General features: G+C 48.3%; 1 protein-coding gene and 1 pseudogene across 2 annotated transcripts in view; one reads left to right on the top strand and one right to left on the bottom strand.

Annotated features, from left to right (window-relative positions):
• Positions 1 to 20,342, bottom strand: part of LOC309625811 (uncharacterized protein) — a 70,523-nt gene that overhangs the window by 17,630 nt on the left and 32,551 nt on the right. The window lies entirely within an intron of this gene.
• LOC309626488 (small ribosomal subunit protein eS28 pseudogene) lies at positions 9,950 to 10,295 on the top strand (annotated as a pseudogene). Its single transcript has one exon. The product of its transcript is annotated as a small ribosomal subunit protein eS28 pseudogene (transcript).

The raw sequence follows: 20,342 nt of genomic DNA on the forward strand, positions 1-20,342 counted from the left end.
ACCTGGCCCGCCAGGGCTGGACGGGACCCCAGGCCTCCCACTGCATCCCGACGCGGGAAGCTTCCGCAGCAGGATCGTGGCTTGTTTTCTCTTTAAGCGGTGACTCATGTTCTGGAGAAACCATATTGCAAGAACAGTACATTATCTGGGGCCCACACTGCAAGAGCGTATTTATCAGGACAGCCCAGGATTGACGGAGCACCATGCCTGAGGGATTGGCATCTCCATAATTCCCACTTCCCCGCAGCCGGGACCCTAAGAGCAGACAGCGGGGAGGCTCTTGGAGCTGCCGAAGCCGCCACCTGCCCCTGGAGCAAGCGATGGGGCATGAAAGCATAGCCCGGCCGCCCGCGGACCGGCACCCCCTTCACCCCAGAGCATCAGTGTGGTGAACAGGACCCCACAGGGCGGGGAACAGCCTTCCACCTTGGGGTCTCCATCGGGTGATTTTAGCCACAGTCTGTCACGAGCCATTATCCATTTTACCTATTTGTTCAACATTCATTCCTTTATTTAACAAAGTTTGCTGGGTGCCTGTATGGGGCAAGCGTCCCTCCAGATACTGACAACACAGACGTGGACGAGACAGACCAGGTCTAGTGGGCGAGACAGAACCGAGCAAATCATCACACGATTCGCTAGTTCATGACACTGCGATGAGGTACAAGGAGCGGGGGAAGCCCACCCAGGGTGCTCACCGGTGATGCCAGAAGTTCAGCTTCTCTGTGCACCGGTGCCAAGCCGAATCTCAGAGACAGCGTTTTGGGTGAAGTAGAAAAGAATAGCTTTATTGCTTTGCCAGGCAGAGGGGGCCACCGTGGGCTCCTGCCCTCGAAAACTATGTGTCCCAGCCCGGGAGGATTTGATGAGGAGTTTAATAGCAATAGTTCAAGGGTGGGGTTGCTGATAAGATTAGGGGGTGTGCAGGGTCTCAGGTGGCCGGGTCTCCTAGTCTTGATGAGCTTCTCTGGTCCCTTTCATCTCGCCTCCGGTGGTTTCTTAGCTGCTCCTCCCTTGATTAGCAACTGTTCGAACCTGCCCTTTGGAACTCAGGGGAGGTCATGGAGGCTGGAGTCTTGCCTACAAGAAATGGGGGGCAAAAAGGCTTCCATGCCCAGCAGCCCCATGGGATCCTCCTCGGTTTCACCGGGGAGGACCCAGAAGGCTTCTTGGAGGCGGAAACCCCTAGAAAGAGGGCGACCAAGGAGAGGAGGAGATGCTGGGTGAGCAAGCAGCATCAGATGGAAAGGAGCCTTTCTGTTTCCACTCCAGTGTCAGTGAGGCCCTGACACTGCCCTCCCTGGGTGTGTTTGCTCTAGGACTCTGCCCCCAGGCTCTGCCCAAGGCCCCGGGACACACAGAGGCCTTGCCATAAGGGAAAGGCAGACATTTCTGGACCATCTCCTGATGCACCCCCTTCTCCCTTCCTCTCTTACCTGCCCCTCCTGCCACACAGCTTGGCCATGAGGATTCTTGCTTTAGGAGGGAAGTGGGGACCACTGAGAACAAGGGCGTCCCTGGGACTGGCAGAGGGGGCCTCTGACACACAGAACTTCCCACCCGAGTGGGAGTGGAAGCTGGAAGCCAGTGGGGTGGGGGGAGCAGTGAGGGTCTCCTGAAACCCCCAGGGAGTTCCAGGAACGTGGCCAGAGCCCTGGAAGCCGCCCAAGGAGCCACTGGGTGGGTCTACAAACGGCAGAGGGAAATGTCTCAGGTAACCCTGCCTATCACCCCTCCCCCAGACCCTGAAATGTCCCCTTGCCACTCTGCCCACCCATCCTCCACCCCGAAGCCAGGGGAGCTGCTCCAAACCCAATCCCAGACTTCCAGTTTCTGGTCTAGCACAGAAGCAGCTTGGAAGCTGCCACTCAGTGCTAACAACAAGTAAAAAACTGAACAAGCTGAAAAATCAACAACTCTTGTTAGATTTGTGAAAGAAGCGAGGCCACGGGGCAAACCGGTGCCCCCGCATCAGAGGCACCGACAGCTGAGCGCAGAGAACCACGGCTCCAGAGGCAGAAAGCTGCACAGGAACCAGGGCCAGGGAAGGGAACCCGAACGGAAACTGACGAGTTGCTGGAGGTTCAGTGTAGACGAGGCTGAGAGTTGAAACTCCAGAGGGGGCCCAGTGCCAGAGGGGTCTTCACCTGTTTGTGAACTTTACCTCCAGGACCCCAATCTGCTCTCACAAGTGAATATTGGACGGAAAACCCCCTTGTGCTTCCAGCAGGGAAGGAGGAAATGAACCACTGTGAAATACGCCAGAATATCCTGTTCTTAACAAGGCCAGCCCTCCTAATCTATCAGATTTAATCTATTAGTTTAACCTAATCAGAGCCTAATCTCCCCGGGTTTTATCAGAGCCTAACAGACGTGAGAAAGGGGAAACACCCAACTCCAAGCCACTTTAGCCATCCCTCCCCACCTATGGGGGTGGGAAGAGATGAGAAACATTCATGAAGTTCACAGTCCTGTAAGCACAGGTTCACTACAGGACTGAGACCTAGAACTCTTCCCCTCCCCCCACCTCACCACTGCATTACTAAAGGCCTATTTCCAGAAGTTTCTTTTACCCAGTACCTCATGTCTGGCTATCAAGAAAAAATTACAAGGCATACTAAAAGGCAAAAAACATAGTTTGAAGAGACAGAGCAAGCATCAGAACCAGATTTGGATATGGCAGGGAGGTTAGAAATATCAGACCAGGAATTTAAGATAGCCATGATTAATATGCTAGAGCTCTAATGGATCAAGTCAGCGGCATGCAAGAACAGAGGTGTGGTGTAAGCAGAGAGATGGAAATCCTGAGAAAGAACCCAAAAGAAATGCTACAGATCAAACAAACTGGAAGGGAAATGCAGAATGTCTTTGAGGGACTTATTAGTAGACTGGACACGGCTGAGGAACGAATCTCTGAGCTTGAGAATATCTCAACAGAAACCTCCAAAATTGAAAAGCCAAGAGAACAAAGACTGAAAAATATAGAACAGAATATACGAGGGCTGCAGGACAGCTACAAAGGTATAACATATGTGTAATTGGGAATTCCAGCAGGAGAAGAGAGAAAGGAACAGAAGAAATATATGAAACAATAATGGCAGAGAATTTCCCCAATTAATGTCAGACACCAAGTCAGAGATCCAGGAAGCTCAGAGAACACCAAACAAGATAAATGCCCCAAATAAACTATACCTAAGCATTTCATTTTCAAACTTCAGAAGAGCAAAGATAAAGAGAAAAAAAATTCTGAAAGAAGCCAGAGGGGAAAAAAGCACATTATCTATAGAAGAGCAAAGATAAGAATTACTTTCAGCTCCTCGAGAGTGGAGTGAAATATTTAAAGTGCTGACAGAAAAGCCCCACAAATTTAGAATTCTATACCCTGTGAAATTACCCTTCAAAAGTGAAGGGGAAATAAAGACTTTCTCAGACAAACAAAAATTAAGGGAATTTGTGGCTAATAGACCTGCCATTCAAGAAATGTTCAAAGCAGTTCTTTCCAGAGAAAGAAAATAATATGGGTCAGAAACATGGATTAACATAAACAAAGGAAGAGCATAGGGGAAGAAATAAAGTAAAGAAAGTGAAGCTAAAATAAAACCTTTATTTTTTTTATTCTTAACCTTGAACTAACAGATAACGATTTGTTCAAAATAATCATACCGACAATGTATTTGACTATATACATAATATATATGCTTATGAATGTTTATGTATAAGTGAAATGAATGACAGCAATGATACAAAGTATAGGAGGGAGGAATTAGGATTATTTTGTTATTATAAGGGATTTGTACAACCCATGAAGTGAGACAGTGTTACTTGAAAGTGGATCGGAGTAGCGGTAAATGTATATTGCAAACTCTAGGGCAACCACTAGAAACAAGCAATATAACTGATAGGGTGAGAAAGGAGAGAAAAGGGAATTATATAAAATGCTCAGTTAAAACCACAAAAGGCAGATTTGCAACAACATGGATGAACCTTGAGAACAACATGCTAAGTGAAATAAGTCAGACAAAGACAAATACTGTATGATCTCACTTACAGGTGGCATCTAAAATAGTTGAAATCATAGACACAGAGAGTAAAATGGTGGTTGCCAGAGGCTGGGGCGTGGAGGTGCTGGTCAAAGGATACAAGCTTTCAGGTATAAGGCGATTAAGCTCAGGGGGTCTAATGTACAGCATGGTGACCATCGTTAACAATACTGTATTATATATTGGAAGTTCTCACCACACACACACATACACACAAAAAGGTAACTATGTGAGGTGACGGATGTGTTAACTACCTTTATTGTGGTGATCATTTCACAATATATATGTATATCAAATCATCATGTTTTACACCTTAAATTTATATAATTTCTTTCTGTCAATTATACCTCAATAAAGCTGGGGGAGAAGAGACGAGTTACTCCAACACAAAAATCTCCAAATATCAAGGACTTGATAAATATTTATTTCTTACTCAAAAAAAAAAAAAAAAAACCCACAAAAAGGCAGAAAAAGTGAAAGAAAAATGTAGTAACAAAGAACCATTGTAACAAGTACAAAACATTAACAAGTGTGGTAGATATTAAGCCAACTATATCACTAATCGCTTTGAATGTCAATAGTCTAAGTGCACCAATTAAAAGACAGATTGGTAGAGTGGATCAAAAAACAAGAGTCAACTATATGTTGTCTAAAAGAAACTCACTTTAAATATAAATACACAAATAGATTTAAAGTAAATGGATGGAAAAAATAAACCATGCTAACACTAATCAAAAGAAAGCAGGAGGGAGGGAGATGCAAGAGGGAAGAGATATGGGGACATATGTCTATGTGTAACTGATTCACTTTGTTATAAAGCAGAAACTAACACACCATTGTAAAGCAATTATACTCCAATAAAGATGTTTAAAAAAGAAAGCAGGAATAGCTAATTAATTTCAGAGCAGACTTCAAAGCAAAGAGTTTTATCAGGGATAAAGAAGGGTGTTACAAAGTGATAAATGTCCAATTTTCCAAAAGGGCATAACCCTTAATGTGTGTGCATCTAACAACAGAGCATCACAATATATGAGGCAAAAACGAATAGAATTTCAAAGAGAAATAGATGAATCCACTATCATGGTTGGAGACTTCAACACCCCTCTATCAGAAATGGACAGATCCAGCAGATGGAAAATCAGTAAGGACATAGTTGAACTCAGCAACACCATCAATCAACTGGATAAAATTGACATCTATAGACTACTTCATCCAACAAGAGCAGATTATACACTCTTCCCAAGCTCACACAGAACATGCACCATGATAGACCACTTCTGGGCATGAAACATACCTTAACAAATTCTAAAGAATAGAAATCATACAATGTCTGCTCTCAGACCACAGTGGAATTAAACTAGAAATCAATAACAAAAAGAATACTGGAGAATCCCAAAACACTTAGAGATTAAACAACATACTTCTAAATTACACATGGGTCAAAAGAGAAATTGCAAGAGAAATTTAAAAATACAGTTGACCATTGAACAACATGTGTTTGAACTGCACAAGTCCACTTAAATGTGGATTTTTTTCAATAAATACATACTACAGTACTACACAATCTTTGGTTGGTTGAATCTGTGGATGTGGAACAGCGATATGGAGGGCCAACTGTAAAGTTACATGCAGATCTCCACCTGTGAGGGGATCAGTACCCCTAACCCCTGCATTGTTCAAGGGTCAACTCTATCTTGAACTAAATGAGAATGAAAACATAACCTATCAAAATGTGTAGGATGCAGCAAAAGCAGTACTTAAAGGGATATTTATAGCACTGAGTGCATCTATTAGAAAAGAAGGAAGATCTAAAATCAATCATCTAATCTACCTCAAGAAACTGGAAAAAGATCAAATTAAAATGAACGTAAGCAGAAGAAAAGAAATAGTAAGAATTAGAGCAGAAATCCATAAAATTGAAAACAAGAACTCAGTAGAGAAAATCAACAAAATCCAAACCTGTTCTTTGAAAAGATCAATAAAATCAATAAGCCTCTAGCCAGGCTAACTAAGAAAGAAGACTCAAATTACTAATATTAAAAATGAAAGGGGGAACACCACTACAGATCCCATGGACATTAAAATGAATACTATGAACTATGAATCAAGGAATTCTATGCCCACAAATATGATATCCTACATGAAATGGACCAATTCCTTGAAAGACACAATCTGCCAAAACTCACACAAAAAGAAATAGACAATCTTAAAAGGACTACATCTATTAAAGATTACTGAGTCAATAATTAATAACGTTCCAAAACAGAAAGCACCAGACTGAGATGGGTTCACTGGTGAATTCCACAAAACATTTAAGGAAGAAATTATACAAATTCTTTACAATCTCTTGCAGAGGAAATACTTCCTAACCCATTCTGTGAGGCTGACATTACCCTAATACCAAAGCCAGACAAAGAGATTACAAGAAAAGAAAACTACAGGCCAATATCTCTCATAAACATATATGCAAAAATCCTCAACAAAATATTAGCAAACCAAATCCAACAGTGCATAAAAAGAATTATAGACCACAACCTAGTGGAATTTATCCCAGGTAAGCAACGCTGTTTCAACATTTGAAAATCAATTAATGTAATCAATCACATCAACAGGCTAAAGAAAAATCACATGATCAATTCACAGATGCAGAAAAATCACTTGATACAATCCAAATTCCATTTATCATAAAAAAAAATTAACAAACTAGGAATAGTTTACTGCTGAATGTTGAAACTCTTTTTCAACATTGTATTGGAAGTTCTAGCTAATGTAATAAGACAAGAAAATGAAATAAAAGGTACACTGATTGGGAAGGAAGAAATAAAACCACCTTTTTCAACATGATTGTCCATGAGAAAAATCCAGAAGAACTGACCAAAAACAAACAAACAACAACAACAACAAAAACCTCCTAGAACAAGTGATCATGTATATCAAGGTTGCAAGATACAGTACAAGATTAATATAGGCATTCTTTGGAGATAGTGTGGGTTTGGTTGCAGACCACCAAAATAAAGCAAATATCATAATAAAGCAAGTCACACAATTTTTTTGGTTTCTCAATTAATATAAAAGTTATGTTTACACTCTACTGTAGTCTATTAAGTGTGCAATAGCATTATGTCTAAGAAACCATGTACATACCTTACTTTAGAAATATTTTATTGCTAAAAAATGCTAACCAACATCTGAGCCTTCTGTGAGTAGTAGTAGTAACATCAAAAATCACTTATCACAGATCACCATAACAAATATAATAATAATGAAAAAGTTTGAACTATTTTGAGAATTACCAAAGTGTGACACAGAGACACTACGTGAGCAAATGCTGTTGGGAAAATGGTGTCAACAGACTTGATCGATGCAGGGTTGCCACAGACTTTCAATTTGAAAAAAATGCAATGTCTGTGAAGCACTATAAAGAGAAGAACAATGAAATGAGGTGTGCCTGTGTACAAAATTCACTTGGTTTCTTATATTCCAGCAATGAACAAGTGGAATTTGAAACAAAAAGCACAACACCATTTATATTAGCACTCCCAAGAATGAAATATAAACCTAACAAAATATGCACAAGTCTTACATAAGGAAACTCTGATGAAAAATATTTTTTTAAAACAAATCTTAAATAAAAGGAGAGATATTTCATGTTCATGGGTAGAAAAACTCAACGTTGTCAAGATGTCAGTTCTTCCCAACTTGATCTATAGACTCAATGCAATTCCAAAAAGTCAAAATCCCAGCAAGTCATTTTGTGGACATCAACAAAGTGATTGTAAAGTTTATGGGAGCTCCCTGGTGGTGGTCCAGTGGTTAGGACTTGGAGTTTTCACTGCCATGGACCTGGGTTCAATCCCTGGTCGGGGAACTAAAATCCTGTAAGCCGTGTGGCACAGCCAAAAAATAAATACATACATAAATAAAGTTTACATAAGAGGGAAAAGACTCAGAATAGCCAACACAACACAGAAGAAGAACAAAGTTAGAGGACTTGCATTACTCAAATTGAAAAAATACATACTGAAATCTACAATAATCAAGACAGTGTGTTATCAGTGAAAGAATAGGCAAACAGACCAATGAAACAGAATAGAGAGCCCAGAAATAGACCCTTTATATAAATATAGTCAATTGACCGTTGACAAAGGAGGAAAAGCAATACAATAGGGAAAAGATAGTCTCTTCAACAAATGGTGCTGGAACAACTGGACATCCACAAGCAAAAAAATGAATCTAGACACAGACTTTACACCCTTCACAAAAATTAATTCCTAATGGATCACAGACCTAAATGTAAAATGCAAAGCTGTAAGACTTCTAGATGATAACATAAGAGAGCATCTAGATGCCTTGGGTTTGGTGATGACTTTTTAGACATCAAAGGCATGATCCATGAAAGAAAAAACGGATAAACTGGGCTTCGTTAAAATTTAAAAGTTCTGCTCTGTGAAAGACACTGCCAAGAGAATGAAAAGACAAGCCACAGACCGGGAGAAAATATTTACAAAAGACATACCTGATAAAGGACTGTTATACAAAATATAAAAAGAACGCTTAAAATTCAATAACAAGAAAGCAAACAATCCAATTAAAAAATGGGCCTAGGGACTTCTCTGGTGGCGCAGTGGTTAAGAATCCGCCTGCCAATGCAGGGCACACGGGTTCGAGCCCTGGTCCGGGAAGATCCCACATGCCGCGGAGCAGCTAGGCCTGTGAGCCACAGTTACTGAGCCTGCGCGTCTGGAGCCTGTGCTCCGCAACAAGAGAGGCCGCGATAGTGAGAGGCCCGGACATCGCAATGAAGAGTGGCCCCCACTCGCCGCAACTAGAGAAAGCCCTCGAACAGAAACGAAGACCCGACACAGCTAAAAATAAATAAATAAATAAATAAATTTTTAAAAAATGGGCCTAGGGACTTCTCTGGTGGCGCAGTGGTTAAGAATCCGCCTGCCAATGCAGGGCACACGGGTTTGAGCCCTGGTCTGGGAAGATCCCACATGCCACGGAGCAACTAAGCCCGTGCGCCACAACTACTGAGCCTGCGCTCTGGAGCATGTGAGCCACAACTACTGAGCCCACGTGCCACAACTACTGAGGCCTGCGCACCTAGAGCCCATGCTCTGCAACAAGAAAAGCCACCACAATGAGAAAGCCACGCACCACAATGAAGAGTAGCCCCCACTCGCCACAACTAGAGAAAGCCTGTGCGCAGCAACGAAGACCCAACGTAGCAAAAAATAAATATTAATTAATTAATTAATTTAAAAAAAAATGGGCCTAAGACCTTAATAGACACCTCACCAAAGAAGATATACACATGGCAAGTAAACATATCAAAAGATGCTCCACATCATATGTCATCAAGGAAATTCTAATTAAAATAGTGAGAGGGACTTCCCTGGTGGCGCAGTGGTTAAGAATCCGCCTGCCAACGCAGGGGACTCGGGTTCGAGCCCTGGTCCGGGAAGATCCCACATGCCACGGAACAATTAAGCCCATGCACCACAACTACTGAGCCAGCACGTCACAACTACTGAAGCCCGTGAGCCTAGAGCCCGTGCTCTGCAACAAGAGAAGCCACCGCAATGAGAAGCCCGCGCACCGCAACGAAGAGTAGCCCCCGCTCGCCACAACTAGAGAAAGCCTGCATGCAGCAACGAAGACCCAACACAGCCAAAAATAAATAAATAAATAAATTTATTTTAAAAAACCCCAAGAAAACAGTGAGATACCACTGTAATAACACACCTATCAGAATGGCCAAAACCTGGAACACTGACAACATCGAATGCTGGTGAGGATGTGGAACAACAGGAACTCTCATTCACTGCCGGTGAGACTGCAAAGTGGTACAGCCGCTTCGGAAGACAGTTTGTTAATTTCTTACAAAACTACAGGTACGCCTCCTCTATGCCAGACAGGCGCCGCGCCACCATCATGGATACGAGCCGTGTGCAGCCCATCCAGCTTGCCAGGGTCACCAAGGTGCTGGGCAGGACCGGTTCGCAGGGACAGTGCATGCAGGTGCACGTAGAATTCATGGATGACACGAGCCGCTCCATCATCCGAAACGTGAAAGGCCCCGTGCGCGAGGGCGACGTGCTCACCCTGTTGGAGTCAGAGCGAGAGGCTCGGAGGCTGCGCTGAACTTGGGACTGGGTCCTGGATGTCTGGGTCGACCACTTGGCCCACGAGGATGATCTGCTGTTAATAAAGCGTTTATATTCTGTGTAAAAAAAAAAAAAAAAAAACAAACTACAGGTACTCTTACCATATGATCTGGAGATCACCCTCCTTTGTACTTACCCACATGAGTTGAAAACGTATGTCTACACAAAAACCTGCACTTCGATGTTTATGGAAGCTTTACTCATAATTGGCAAAACTTGGAAGCAACCAAGCTGTCCTTCAGTAGGTGAATGGGTAAATAAACTGTGATCCATCCAGACAATGGAATATTACTCAGCACAGAAAGAAGTGAGCTATCAAGCCATAAAAAAACATGGAGGAACCTTCAATGGATATTACTAAGTGAAAGAAGCCAGTCTGAAAAGGCTGTAGACTGCATGATTCCAACTATACGACACTCTGGAAAAGGTAATACTGTGGAGACAGTAAAAAGTTCACTGGTTGCCAGGGGTTAGAAGGGAGGGAGGGATGAATAGGCAGAGAACGGTGGACTTTTAGGGCAGTGGAAATACTCTGTATAATACCATAATGACAGATACATGTCATTACACATTTGTCCAGATCCATAGAATGAACAACGTCAAGAGTGAACGCCAATGTAAACTATGGACTTTGGAGGAAAATGTGACAGTTTTATACGTCTCAACTTGACTGAGCTAAGGGATGCCCAGAGAACTGGTAAAACATTATTTCTGGTTGTTTCCAGAAGAGATTAGCATTTGAGTCAGGAGACAGAGTAAAGAGGACAGCCCTGAAACCCGGAAAGGAAAGCAACCAGCCCGTTTTTCTGCTCTGCCGAGATGGGGAAAGTGAGAGTTGCAGCCTTGGCTGTTGGAGCCCAGGGAAATTGGGCTCAGGGGACTCTGGGCACCCCCGCCCAGGCTGCATCTGCCCAGCCCAAGGCACTGGTGGGGGGGGGGGCACAGGCTGTGAGCCCCAAGACCTGGGCATGTCCCTTCAGCTCTCTGAGTCTCAGTGTCCTTCTCTCGATGGACCCCCTGGACAGGGCCACCCTGTGGCCACCTGTCCCCACAGCTCCCTGCCTCTGTCTCACCCTTGGATATGAGCACCGGATCAGCTGTCAGCAGGCCTGGCACATGGTGAATGAATGAATGAATGAACGAATGAATAGCAGTGGGAATACTGACTTGTGGGGAGTCATAAGAACTAAGTGAGAAAGCCCACGGACAGCCCCACATTGCACACAGCAGGTGCATAATTGATGTCAGCCCCTCCCTGTTCCTTTCTCCTCGTACCTCTCACACGTGTCCCAGAACTCTGAGCTCGGCATTCAAGGCCTGACCCTCGTAGTCTCGGTCCACCACTCCTCCTGGCCACTCCCTGTCCAGCCACCCCCCAGGGCGACATCGCCGGGGAATCGGCCCCAGCCTCGGTTCCCAGATGCTGCTCTCCACACCCCACGGCAGCAGGAGAAAATGGAAATGGCTGGGTGCGGAAGTCAGCGACAGGAAGCTTAAGGCGCTTTGTAAGAATCCTGTGGAAGCCCCCAACACCCTGGTCCAGACCCCGGCTCCTGCCACTGGCCACACCCCACACACCCCTCTTCTCGTCTGCCCAGGGGGCGGCTTGCCAGGCAGAGGACATGCTTTTCCTACACTGTCTGGCAAGACTTCCCCCTAACATGGGGCCGCGGTCGGTCCCCTTTGGGCCCAGAGCCCATGGAGACCCCGCGTGTGACACGTGGACTCCCGGGCAAGGAAACTGAGGCTCCAAGGTGGAATGACTCGCCCCGTCTCACTGCTGAACAAGGTGGCTGGGCACGTGGGTTTCCCAGTTGCATGGACCTGGGTTTAAAGCTGACCCCCCCTGCCCCAGTTTTCTCACCTGTAACCTGGGAGTAAGGACGCCTTCCTCTTGGGCGACAGTGAGCACTGACTGAGATCATCTTTCCTCCATTCGGTTGGCATTTATTGAGCATCTACTGTGTGCCAGGTGCTGTTCCTGAAGCGTGGGATACATCGATGAACAAAACAGAGGGAATAAACTTGCCCTCGTGGAATTTACATTCTAGTCAGGGGAGGTAGAAAATAAACAAATCAGAAAACCTTACAATGCCAGGTGGTAGTAAATGCTTTGAAGAAAAATACAACGACTAGAAGGAGAAGGGGGGAACATTGCCAATCTATGTCCCTTACCCGTCGTCAGGAAAGGTCTCTTTGAGAAAATGGGGTTTGACAAGGGGCTTGAAGGAGGAGAGGCCATGAGCCATGTAGCTACTAAGGAAAGAGTCTTAAGACAGAGGGAACAGCCAGTGCAAAGGTCCTGAGGCAGGAGCACAATTATGTGTATAGGAAGAGCAAGGAGGTGAGGGCAGTGGGACAGAGCAGGGGAGAGGGCAAGGTGTGCAGGTCAGAGCAACAGCAGGATAACAGGGGTCTGCAGGACACATGAGGGCCTGGGGAGGTGGCCCCACTGCAGGGTTTTGAGCAGATGTATTGGATAAGAGACTGCAGGGGCAAAGGCAGGAGGACAGAGACTCGAAGGGGAGATGACGGCTGGGACACGGTGGGCATCTAGGAGGTGGGAGAGGCGGTCAGATTCTGGATATTATCTAGAACCGTGCTGTCCGATATGGTAGCCACTAGCCCTAGGTGGCTATTTAAGTTAATTAAAATTGAAGGAAAACGAAATCAGTTCCTTGGTCACACTGGCCACACATCAACTGGTCAGTAGCCACGCAGCAGAGCACAGACAGTATCCTTCCTCGTGGAAAGTTCTACTGGGCAGTGCTGCCCTAGGATACAGCGCACCAAGAGAGCAACCTGCCTCCTGGACGCAGGGTGTGAGGGAACAGAGGAGTCAAGAATGGCCCCAGGGGCTTTCCTGGTGGCGCAGTGGTTGAGAATCTGCCTGCCAATGCAGGCGACACGGGTTCGAGCCCTGGTCCGGGAAGATCCCACATGCCGCGGAGCAACTGGGCCCGTGAGCCACAATTACTGAGCCTGCGCGTCTGGAGCCTGTGCTCCGCAACAGGAGAGGCCGCGATAGTGAGAGGCCCGCGCACCGCGATGAAGAGTGGCCCCCGCTTGCCGCAGCTAGAGAAAGCCCTCGAACAGAAACGAAGACCCAACACAACCAAAAATAAATAAATAAATAAGGCTACACACACACACACACACACACACACACACACACACAAGAATGGCCCCAGGGTTATACAGCGCCCAGCACACACAGTGAGCTTGCTGTTGTCACCCTTATTATGATCGTCATTCACTAATCCCTACACATGTTAGGACAGGGATGCCCTCAGTAGAACCCTTTTCCCTTCTCTCCAGCCTCAGGGTCCTAGAAGTACCCCCGCAAATACTCGGGAGGTGAAGCCACCAGTTCCCTACCCCACTCCCATAGCTTCTTTGAAGGCAGCAGGCCATCCCTGAGTTCACAACTCCCTGGCCCGGAGAACACGGGCTGGGCCGGGGAGCTGCCGCTGGGTCCCCTATGGTCCAGGTTCGGGCAAGTCACCTCCCCTCTCCCGGCCTCGGTTTCCCCACTGTGGAATGATGGGCTTGTCACACTCCGGTCCTGCCCGGGACAGAGCCCCAGCTCGGGGGCTGCAGTGGGGGAGGGGGTCTCTGGGCGAGGAGGCGGGGACAGAGGTGATGAGGGATGATTTAGCGCGAGGACGCTCACAGCCCCGGCTGAATCGTCTGCACCTTCAGAAGCCAAGAGGCCAGTTGCGGCCCTTCGTAATCGTGAGCTGCGAAGTACAGGCTCCGTCACTCAGGCGCCGGCAGAACAAGGAACCCACTCTCTGAAACGAGTGACTCTCCGGTGCCTCCTGACTCTTCCCCAAATAACCCGGCTCGCTCTGTTTCCTGATGAGCTACCGACCAAGGGGCCAGCGGAGGAGGACTCCCTGCCGCAGACGCCCTGTGCTGGGGCCAAGGTTTCCGCGCGCGCGGGCAGGGCCCATAACCCCAGAGTCTTCTGCTCTACGGAAGGGCAGCTGATGGCAGCGTGAACGGGGCCGGGGGAGGAGGGACGGGGGGAGGAGCGGCGGGGGGGAGGAGGGGTGGGGGGGAGGAGGGGCGGGGGAGGAGCGGCGGGGGGGAGGAGCGGCGGGGGGAGGAGGGGCGGGCCCACACCTGGCTGAGGCTGGAGCACTCGTTGTATCAGCGTCCAGGCTGGGGGAAGAGCTGGCTGCTCTCCCTGCAAACGACATGAAAGCGTGTCTCTAACAGACCACCCTGCGCATCCCAACTGCTCTGTCTGAGGGTTTGGTTTGGGGCCGGCAGTGGGACAGTCCCAAGCCCTGCAGGCATCCAGAGAGAACGCCTGTGTGTTCTCTCTGGATCTCCTGGCGGGCTCCCGGGCTGTCTGTCCCATGGCCGGCTCGCTGGTCCGCCGAGATCCTCGCCCCCCAGCGCTGGCTTCCCAACGCCTTTGCCAGGTTCACCTAACAACAGGCGTTGGAAGGTCAAGGTCACCGGCTCTGCCTTGCCCTTTTCTGCTTCTTCCCAGGGACATCTCTCGACCCCAACCTGGCCCTTGGTAAAGTCCTCACACCAAAAATTCAGAACAGGAGTCCAAACTGACAGCATGGAAACAAGGAGAGAGGCATTCTTTGACACATCAAGATGTAAATGCGTCAGTTTATAAACCAAAAAAGCGCCTGGTTTGGGAGGTGTCTCTGCCCCTTTTTGACCCTCAGTCAGCAAGGAGGCAAGGACACACCCCAAGTTTATAAAGCACGTTCCTGCCGAGCACTGGGGTTCAACCCGCCGGACCAGAGCACTTGACTGTGGGAATGGAAGAAGTGTGGTTTATTTCTCGATTCACAGGAAAAAGGTTAAGTTAGAGTTTTCTCAATATAACATCCCCCAACCCCATTAATTGTTCTCTGGCCTCCAACACCTGCTGCCCTGGGAAGGCGGACCTCGGAAGGCTCCCAGGAAGCAAAGGCCAGCGAGTCCCGCTTGTAAAAGAAGCCCGGGATGGCCTCTCCTCCTGGCTCTGGCAGATGGAGACCCAACCTCTCTCTGCAGGCTGGAGTGGGCAGTGGGGTGGAAGGAAGTGTATCAGTAGTTCATGGCGGGCTCCTGGGCTGTCTGTCCCGTGGCCAGCTCACTGGTCCGCTGTGATCCTTGCCCCCCAGCGATGGCTTCCCAACACCTTTGCCAGGTTCAGAGCAGCAGCCCGGCCACAGAGACGCCAGCCCTGGGCAAGAGTCAGCCTGCATGGGTGGGCTCTTCCAGCAAGGCTTTGACACGGCTGAGTCCAGCTGCAGGGGCTGCCTCATGAGGAGCCGTCCTGGGCAGGTGGGCAGGATCAGAGCGCGGTCCCCAGGGGAAACGGGCTCGAGAGTACCACTCACCTGCTAAGATTTCTCGTCTAAACTCCACGCATCTTATGCCCTCGCTGCCTGAGAAGTACGCTATCCGCAGCCTGCCGGACCTGTGGGAGGGGAGGCAAATGGACACGGAGGCCAGGAACACAGGCACTGGAGCCAGCACGTCCTGGGTTGGGATCTAGGCTCTACTGCTTCCTAGCTGGGAAGCCTTGAGTAAGCCAGTTACCCTCTCTGAGCCCTGTTTCCTCATCCGTGAAACAGGGATCACGACACCCACCAGGGTCCTTGGGAGGGTTCAATCACACAGTAAGGAAAGACCCTCGCACCAAAGGCACATCAGAAAAGACACCAAAAAGCATATATGATAACGTACTGAACTGTCAAGTAAAACAGACCCATGTGCTCATCACCAGATTCTGAGTCTAAACATCCTTGGGGGGACTCAGAATGGATATAAGGACCAGAGAGTGGAGGGTGCCGGGGGCTTGGGCCTCTGATGACTGGGGTCCATATTTGAGGTGGCCGTTTAGGTCAGTGGGACCAATGAGAGGCAGAGTACGGGAAAGGGGGGCGGGGTCCAGGAACTTTTCTCCATTGTGTGGTCTGGAGCCCAGCCTCCGTCCAGGGGCTGGGTCCTCCTTGGCTGACTGTCGCTACGTTCCCTGTTTGGTGATAACCTTTACCTTTCTCTTTCTTCCAGGTAGGAGGGTGTGCGCATTCCCTTCATGGCTCAGTAGAGCCTTGATTCTGAAGGGTCTGGGGATATTTCAAGCACACCCTCTGCGGCCGGCAGGTACTGACAGCTGGCCACGCCACCTCTTCTCCACAACTCCTCCCCCAAATCAGGAGCACAGTGAGTGGGCCACAGTGGAGAACTCCGACAGCATCCCGGGAGACAACAGGCAGCAAGCCTCAGACTTTGCTTCTTTTCTCTCTGCACACCTGCTGTGTGACTCTGGGCAGGTTGGCCGGCCTCTCTGAGCCTCCACTCCTCATTCCTACAATGGGGGTGACAATACCTATTGCACAGTGACCCGGACGCCAATTCAGCTAAAATTCAAATAAGATGGGGCTAAGCATTGGCTGTAGGGCTGCTATGGACTGAATGTTTGTGTGTCCCCAAAATTCACTTGTTGAAGCCCTAATGCCCCACGTGATGGTATTTGGAGGTAGGGGATCTTGGGGAGGTGATTAGGTTTACATAAGGTCGAGGTCGTGAGGATAGAGGTCCCAGGATGGGATCGGTGCCTTTCTAAGAAGAGACCAGAGAATTCATTCTCCCCACCCCCAGCCCGACTCCCTATCCCCAGCACCATGTGAGGTACAGAAAGAAGGCAGACATCTGCAAGAGAGCCTCCACAAGGGACCAGATCAACCAGCACCTGGATCTTGGACTTCTCAGCCTCCATCACCGTGAGAAATATTTGTTGTGTAAGCCACCCCGTCCGTGCTATTTTGTTATAGCAGCCCGAGCTGACTAGGACAGAAATTAGTGCTGAGAGGTCAGGTGCTGCTGTAACAGACACTGAAAAATGCAGAAGCAGCTTTGGAACCAGGTAATGGGAAAAGGCTGGAAGAGTTTTGAGATGCATGCTAGAAAAAGCTGATATTGCGAGCAGACAGTGAAAGGTGACTCTGTTAAGACCTCAGAAAGAAAAGAGGAGAGCTGTAGAGAAAGCCTCCATCTCCTGGAAAACACACAGATAATCATGAACAGAACGTTGGTAGAACTGTGAAGGTTAAGGGGGACTCTGAGGATGGAAATGGGGAACGTGTTATTGAACAAGGGAGAAAAGTTGATCCTGTAACACAGTGGCAAAGAACTTGCCTGAATTATGTCCGTGTTCTAGTGTTTCGTGGAAGGCAGAACTTGCAGGGGATGAAACTGGCTATTGAACTGAGGAGATTTCTAAGCAGAGTGGTTCCTCCCGACTGCTTACTGTAAAATGAGAGGAGACAGAAGTGAATTGAAGAAGGAATTATTAAGCAAAAAGGAGCCAGAACTTAAAGATCTAGAAAATTCTCAGCCTATTCCATATTGCACAAAACGAGAAAGCGTGTTGGGAAGAGAGTCCTGAGGGCGTGGCTGACTAGCCCTTAGTGCAGGCGTGAATCACGCACCTAACCAGCCACCCCAGTTTGAACCGAAGGGGATGGAGATGGGACAGAATGAAGGAAAGCTGTGGACTACTTAGATTCTATAGGACAGGACAGTAAAGCTGTTCAGCTGCAAATGCGCACTATTCTTCAAGAAAAGAGGAAGGGGAATTGGAAGAAGGTAGTCAAAAGGCACCAACTTCCTGTCGCAAGATAAATAAGTACTAGGGACGTAATGTAGTACATGACGCCTATACTTAGCACTGCTGTATGATATACAGGGACGTTGTTAAGAGAGTTGATCCTAAGAGTTCTCATGGCGAGGAAAAAAACTTTTTTCTTTTTATTGTATCTGTATCAGATGATGGACGTTAACTAAATCTAGTGTGGTAATCATTTCAAAATATACATTAATCAAACCATCATGCTGTATACCTTAAACATATACAGTGATGTATATCAATTATTTCTCAATAAATAAAACTGGGGGGATAAAAGAAAAGAGGAGAATGGTCCCCAAGGTGATTCAGAGACCATCAAGGCCACCACCTAGGTTTCAACCGGCCAGGTGGTCTCCAACAAAAGCCATGGGTGCAGGGCTGTCAGGAGCTATGGGGGTACCACCCCGTCCCAGCAGAGCTGTTGTTTCAGCCACCCAGACTATGGTAAATGTTATAGCAGCTCAAGCAGACTAAAACAAGGGCCAAGCATTCAGGGTCCAAGAAGAAGGAATTCAGAATCAGCCAAGGTGGGGGCAGACAATGACCCATATGTAAGTCAAAGGTGCAGGTTCAGAAGCCAGACCTCCTGGACTTGACTCTCTTCTCCATCACTCACTCACTGCTGTGTGACCCTGGGCAAATTATCAACCCCTCTGTGCCTCAGTTACCATATTAGAAAAATGGAAATAATAATGGCACCCAGCCTGCTAGGGCTGCACGTCAGGGCCTTAGCAGGCACCTCGCCCATTACCTTATAAATGGCCAGCAGTACGTCTGTCACCACCACTACCATCCCAGCCTTGGAGCGTCTATGGTTCATCATGATTGTGTCACTGGGGCCCCTGGGTGTGAAGTATCATAAACTTAGGGTCAGTGACAAGCTCTTTGTTCTGGGATCCCGGATCCTGACACCTCAGGTTGTGTCAAGAGGTGAAAGCTAAGAGATTCAGCTGGCAAAGAAACAACTTATTCCTTCCACAGACAGCAAAAGTGAGAGTAGCCGATGGCGTCAGCTCCCCTTGACCGTCATACAGGGGAACAGGAAAACAAACGGGGCAATGACCTCAACATGGCTAGTGGACACCCTGCTAAGGACGAGCCTTTTTATGGCCTGCAGCTGTACCCTTTGGGGTAGGGGTATAAGCTTTTAGACCCCGTCGGAACCTGGGAGGGGATAAGACAGAGTTTCACGTCTCTCGCCGGCCGCCCTGACAGGTGGGGCGAGGAATGGGAAACAGCCTCGTGGCAGCTCCTCGCAAGTCCCGAAGCCTCCTGTTCCAGGAGGACAACAGGACGTCCCGCCAGGCTTTAGATCAGCTGTGCTCCGGCCTTGTGTACCTGGCCTCCGTGGCGCTGTACGGAGTTGCCAGAGTGCCAGGGTGGAGCCATTCCCCTACAACTAGATGGAGGTCGGCCTTCAGGAGGAGATGGCCTAAGTAGGCCTTGAAAGATGGGTTAGATCAGAAGAGGCCAAGCCTCAGGAACAGTGTCCTGGGTGGCAGCTACAGCTGGAGCAAAGCCAAGGAGACCGGAAACGAGAGGGTTTCCTGGGAAGTACGGGTGTTCGAGTTTGGCTGCTTCAACGGATTTGAACATGCGTAGTTTGGAGACGGGGGCATCTGGAAAGGAGGCATTGGGATGCGGTGCTGCATCAGGCTGCAGGGTTTCAAAGTCTAGTAGGGGAGGCTGTACCAGAAACGCAGGCACCAAGCGCTCAGGAAGCCCGTGCTCAGACAGAGAGCAGCCCAGGGCATGGGGCAGAGGGCGTGAAAGAAAATCAAGTGCCTTCATTTTCTAAAATTCAGAAGAGTTTAGGGTTTCCATTTGAGGTCTCCCTTTTCCTGGGAGGGGTGGAGCGAGTTGCAGCTGGCCCCCAATGTTGTCTGATGCACCTGATGTGGAAGGTCAGGGGAAGAGGTGACCTACAGGCGCAGCCTTAGCGAGAGCTGGGTTGGGCCGGATCAGGGAAGGCAGGGGCTGCCGACAGGCCCCATGAGCAAGGCCCAGGCCCCGGGTCCCCGGTCAGCCTTCTTGCTAATCACAGGCCCCATGAGCAAGGCCCAGGCCCCGGGCCCCCGGTCAGCCTTCTTGCTAATCACAGGCCCCATGAGCAAGGCCCAGGCCCCGGGTCCCCGGTCAGCCTTCTTGCTAATCACAGGCCCCATGAGCAAGGCCCAGGCCCCGGGTCCCCGGTCAGCCTTCTTGCTAATCACAGGCCCCATGAGCAAGGCCCAGGCCCTGGTCCCCGGTCAGCCTTCTTGCTAATCACAGGCCCCATGAGCAAGGCCCAGGCCCCGGATCCCCAGTGAGCCTTCTTGCTAATCAGGGTTGCCATCCATGTCGACGCCACAGGTTAAACCGACCCCAAGACGCATCGACTGAGGATTCCTCTCATTAAAGTCATTCCTGAAAGAAACCGCCCTGATCTCTGGCCCTCCCAGAATGTCTCTGCTCCTGCGTTCTTGAAAAGGCCTTTGGCCA

This window comes from Balaenoptera borealis (genome assembly GCF_965194805.1).
Source record: "Balaenoptera borealis genome assembly, chromosome: 3".
Classification (NCBI taxonomy): domain Eukaryota; kingdom Metazoa; phylum Chordata; class Mammalia; order Artiodactyla; family Balaenopteridae; genus Balaenoptera; species Balaenoptera borealis.